This window comes from Hordeum vulgare, chromosome 3H (genome assembly GCF_904849725.1).
Source record: "Hordeum vulgare subsp. vulgare chromosome 3H, MorexV3_pseudomolecules_assembly, whole genome shotgun sequence".
Classification (NCBI taxonomy): Eukaryota; Viridiplantae; Streptophyta; class Magnoliopsida; order Poales; family Poaceae; genus Hordeum; species Hordeum vulgare.
Genome location: NC_058520.1, coordinates 72511995 through 72517994, shown reverse-complemented (window position 1 = coordinate 72517994; position 6000 = coordinate 72511995). Strand labels below are relative to the sequence as shown.

The following is a 6000-nucleotide window of genomic DNA, read 5'->3' as shown; positions in this document are numbered from 1 at the left end:
CCTATTTTTGTTATCCATACCTACTCTGTGCTTCTTTTAACTCAGAGAAATATAGCCAATTCAGTTCACAAAGGATACCAAGATGACCAGATGATATGTTCAAGTCGCAGCCCACCCCAGAAAAACCAGGGATGCTTCCTTCCTGGTGCATTTTGTTCTTGGTGCCCAAAGACGAAGCTAGTGCAAAAGAGAGCTAACCATCAGATAAATACGCACACCAAGACCAAGCCGAACACGCTGGGCACATATACGCCACGCACACACCGTCGGAGACGCATGCGGCCGCTGCTTTGCCCGCCCGTGTGGCGCGCAAACGCGCGTCGCACATCACACACGCCAGGCACAGCCACCGCACGCACGCCGCTGCCTCATCAAACTCATGCCGTTGTGCCGCTTAACGCCCACACAGAGGCTCTGCTGCTAGACAACACGACGTCTCAATCATCTCGGCCTCGTTTTTTTTTTTTTTTTTAGCCTTCTTCGTCCTTCCGGCGACTGTTTGGCGACTGTTGGTTTCCTCGATAGATCGAGTTGGAAAGCGTCACGGGCTCTGGGAGTCGCTTCTCAACTGGCTCTGAAATATGAAATAAAGCGCCAAGACCATAGGTGTGTGCGAACAAGAAAAGTTCAAATGAACCGTTTAGGATAAATAACAAAAATATCCAAATGATCATGATCATGTATGACAAATAAAAAATCATCTAAATGAAACAAAATCAAAAATATCATCTTACTCTATTAATAGATATAGGTTAGAATAAGGACATTTGAACTTACTCCTAGTACGTTCCAATTGGCATAACTTGGAGTATGTCCCAAACTCGTACTTGTGCTCTACCACTAGACTGCATACACTCCCTATAGCTATTCTATTGATGTGTGCGGGTAGCTAGCTAGCAAATGGAGACGGTCAAAGGATGTTGGATATCATACGTAGGTACATTGGAAATATTGAGCAGGGCTGCTACTATGACTGGCAGAAAATAAGGACCAACTAATGTACCTACGTATCCATGTGTAGCAGTTGAAGACAAATGAATATAATTGCACGAACACAGAAACAAGAGCGAAACAACGGACCACTTGTGTAACTACTCGCCTATATATTGAGCAGGGCTGCTACTATGAGCAACACATCTGGCTAGCATATACTTCCGTTGTTGAGCATACAAACGAAACAAATTCTTCCTGGAAAGCTTTAGGTTGCCATGAAGATGGACAGCGATTTCCATATGGCCAAAGGAGAAGGAGAGACCAGCTACGTCAAGAACTCCACCCATCAGGTAATTTATAAAAATAACTCACGGGACATTTTCAAAGAACAAAACTCATAACAAATATGCTACCCTTGTTTCCTTCTTCTTTGTACTTAGCATTGACATTTGTGGCTCAACAACAGAGCCAGTTATGCTTCCCATAGATCTTAACTGTTATTGTTTCTTCTTGTTCATTTGTGCTAGAAGAAAGCTTTGATTCGGACAAAGCCAGTGATCGAAAAGGCCGTGATAGATGTGTGCATGGATTTGCTCCACCCAACAATGACAGTTGTCGACCTAGGCTGTTCTTCGGGTCAAAACACACTCCTCTTTGTCTCCAACGTGATCGAAGCGATATGCTGCAACCACGACAAGCTCCATGGCAGTCTCGTGGAGCTCCAAATCTTCCTCAACGATCTACCAGGAAATGACTTCAACCATGTGTTCCAGTCAATTGGACGGTTTAAGGAGTCAATTGCAGTAAATCATAAGGGAGAAACACTACCTTCTTTTTATATTGCCGGGCTACCGGGTTCCTACTACACCAAGCTTTTTCCACGCCAGAGTGTTCATCTATTTCACTCATCATATTGCCTCCATTGGCGCTCTGAGGTACTAAATTGACAAGCCACAACTTATTAATGTATCCTTGCTGGACATAATAGTGAAGGTCCTACAACTATTGTTTGTATCATGCAGCTTCCTGATGGATTTGCGGCTAAGAGAGAAAAGCATCTAAACAACGGAAACATTTATATTGCAAGGACTACACCACCATATGTAGTTACATTATACCAGGAGCATTTTCAGAAGGATATGTTGTTGTTCCTCAAGCTGCGATATGAAGAACTGGTGCTCGGCGGACAAATGGTATTGACATTTCTCGGGAGAAAAACAGAGGATGTCTACAATGGAGATATGAACCAGCTCTATGGATTAATTGCGCAATCCTTAGAACATCTTGTTGACGAGGTACGCAACGGTATATCTGTAGTATAATTATTTCACAACTCTTATAATTAGAGAAAAATCAACATTAAACTGTCACAGCAGGGCCTACTAGAGAGGGAAAAACTCAACTCCTTTAACCTACCGTTTTACGGTCCATCAGTCACTGAAGTCAAGATGGTGATCAACAAGAGTGGATTATTCGACATCAACCATGTCGAATTGTTCGAGTCCAACTGGGATCCTCGTGACAACTCGGTAAGTGATGATGTGGACGACCCTCTCCAGAGCGGCATGAATGTCTCCAAGAGTTTGAGGGCAGTGCTGGAGCCCCTTTTCACAAGCCATTTCGGTGAATCCGTGCTCGACACGCTCTTCAACAAGTTGGCGTATAATGTTGCAGAACACCTTGCGAGGGAGAAGACCAAGTATTCCATCATTGTCATGTCTTTGAAAAAAACATAATGGATGCCTACGTTGATTTTATATCTTCAACTTGTTTTATCTCTCTATGAATGATAAGACGTACTGGGTCTTCGTTAGTTGTTGAATCTGTACCAGGCGGACTACATGCGATAGAATGCTTCAAGTTTGGTCTCTTTGGCTGTGTCCATCCCCTATGTAGAGACTCTTTTGTGTTTATGGGAAGAATCAATAAAAGCCTACTATTTCCAAAAGAGAAAAAAAATTGTTGTGGCATAAATGATATATGCATGTTATATACAACAGATATGGTTGTAAGTGAGCAATAAAAATTGCAGCGATATCTTCATGCTGTTAGACAATTGGCTGGCCAAAAAATAGACTACAGATTCCTTGACCCTTTCCCTTTATTGGCCAAAACAGAAAAAATATGAAGGGACTTTGAGGAAATCAAAATACCTTAGCATACTCCGTTCCAAAAAAAAACTTAGCATACCCAACAATTTAATGGGAAAATTGTATTGCACAACCAAACGGAGGGCAGAGACTGGCGATTCCAATGTAGAACCTATGGGGGCAGCTGCCCCCACTAAATATTCATCACCCTTTTAATATGCCAAGCTAAATTCTGATTTGCCCCCACTTAGCAAAGAAAAAATTCCTCATTTGACAGATCTTTGCCCTCTCTAAAATTTGATCTTGGGTCCGCCCTGGGTACCAACCAGGCATCCGTTTTATTGAAATTTTTAAGACAGACGTTTTTTTTTTAGACGATGCCCCGCGCATTGCAGCGGAGATCTTGTTAAAAAGGTATGGATAAGTGGTAGAAGAAGACTAAAATTAATAAAAAAACAAATATAAAACTTTCTTATATTACTTTATTTCCCTGGAAAAAAATAATGTATGAGGTGATATGTTTTGCATGAAAAGATTAATGAAAAAAATAACTTATGACTTCATACACGACTTGATGATGTGGCATTATTACATGGAGAGAAAAAATAGCTAATGAATTGTAGCTATTTAAAAATAAAGGATAAGCGGCATCTTCTGGTGCACAATTATGCTTGTCAATCTAGCAGCTTTAGGCTCGGCTGAACAGCGACTCGAAAGGGAACACAAAAGCCAAGTCCATAAACTACTTTACGATTCAGGTTTGCACTTTCACTAGTGGGGACGGAGCCTTTAGCCCCGGCCCGTAAGGGGTTTTAGTCCCGGTTCACCAACCGGGACTAAAGGGGCGGGACTAAAGGCCTAACCTTTCGTCCCGGCCCTTTTACAAGCCGGGACTAAAGGTGCTCCACGTGGGCGCCTCGTAGCGCCCCACAGATAGGCCCTTTAGTCCCGGTTCGTTACACGGACCGGGACTAAAGATTTTCAGATTTTGTTGGTTTTTGGGTTTTTTTTAATGAAATTATTTTTGGGTTTTAGGGTTTTAGGGTTTAGGTGTTCGGGAGATTAACTTGATGCCTCGTTTGGTGTTCGGGAATTAGTTTTCATATAATTTAAATAGAAATAATTATGCATATATATATAAGATTAACTTATCTTACAAGCGATCATATATATACAATTATATGGAGATCTGAATTATCGGGACTAAAGTCCGTCTATTCGATTACATGGACGAACATCAGTAATGGCCCTTAGCTACACTAAATCGTCCTTTGTCTTCTATAGCTTCCGTCCTCAGAAATCCCGCAAGCTCCTCTGCAACAGCAATCGCGCGTTGCTCTGGTAGGACATTCGTCCTCATGGCCGTGTGCTATATAAGAAGAGGAGATGAATATGAATATCAATCATGATAACAAAGAATGACGGGTAAAAATAGAGGTGTGAATGTTCATTGCTTACATCGAATCTGTGATCCTTGAACTCAGAGGTAAACGTGCGAATGGTCTCGCAAACATAGTACCCGCATATATGCGTTCCCCGTGGCTGTTGGTCGTACTTTACGAGAATAGAATATATATAATCAAAATAATAATCTAGCATCATAAATGTATTGAAAATTAATAGAAGTATATCATACTACTACTTACCTGAGTCGCTCTAAAGGTCAGCTTCTCAGAAAAGTTACCGGGAGTCACGCACTTGAACCGCTTCCAAACCCTGCCCGACAAGGATAATGATTTGCTAAGTTTTTCATTAATTGATATATCAGAAAATCATCGAAAGAGACCGATAGAGCGCAAGAATGATTAAAATTACCCTTGGAGCATGTCCTGCAGGCTTTGGAACTGTTCCAAGGGTCTCGATAATGGGTCGAAGGCATCAACTCTTCCCAGGTTTTCCTCCGTCTCCTTGGGTTTGTTAGTTACCGTCGCTATATGTATTTTATCTGGGTCAATAAACCCAATATTTAGGATGCTCTTACTTTTACAATCCAGAATCTTCATTCTGCATAATAGAGTACAAGTTATATATAGACAATGAATTGAAATAACTAAACAAGTTATATGTAGACAACGAATTGAAAAACTTACAGACAATAGCAACTCATAAGCGATTTGTCGAGGGCGTCGCCATTGTACATCTGCAAGAGTTCATCAAAGTCGATATGGATTTCTTCGGAGCGGCCGTAGTACTCCCGTGGGACACTCAGCACGATCATCGTTCTCCCATTCTTTGATTCACTTAAGTACCATTTATGCAAGTAACGCATATTTGTTGGGAGATCATCTTTGCTGACCAAAGGCTCTCCCATGACAAACTGTGGCTTAGGGGCTACCACAACCTTGGGTATCCTGTCGTCTTGGGAAGCCAGCAAATCTTCAACCGAGATACCACATTCAGCCGCCAACTCCTTTGCTCTTTCAAAAGCTTGCCCCTGCACCGGAGGGGGAACATTCTCGGTTAACACCTTGAGGGGTGGGATCGACTGTTTGGCCTGTTGTCCAAGCTGAGGAACGTCTGATTTTTTTCTTGCTTGCAGTTGAACTTGATTTGCTCCCACTTGCACTTGCACGTGAGCTGCTCTTTTTCACTTCCTTCTGCAATGTGCGTGTATAGTCATCAGGCTTATAGTGTAAGTCATACTGTGATGGAAGGGTTATGAAGTCTTTTGCCCATGCTATTTGCTTCTCGGTGTATTCCGGGCGAGGCTCGGGTTCCTTCTTTTTCATCTGCGCATCATGCTGTTCCTTTGCTATCCTGGCGTTTTCCTCGGGGGTACGATCATAAGGTCTGATAGGAAGATTAGCATGAGGTACCTTTGGGAGGGGTGATAGTTTGCGCTTTAGGGAGCTCCATCGCTTAGAAATCATCGACGGAGCGTTCTTGCTGGCACGCTTCCGCTTAGTATCATGTGCGGGCGGCGGCGAAGACGGACGACCCAGGTCCGGCGGCGGTGATCGAGATGGACTCGTGTCGT

General features: G+C 42.6%; 1 pseudogene; it reads left to right on the top strand.

Annotated features, from left to right (window-relative positions):
- Nucleotides 1–1152: 1152 nt before the first annotated feature.
- On the top strand, nucleotides 1153–2762 carry LOC123439551 (annotated as a pseudogene).
- Nucleotides 2763–6000: the final 3238 nt, after the last annotated feature.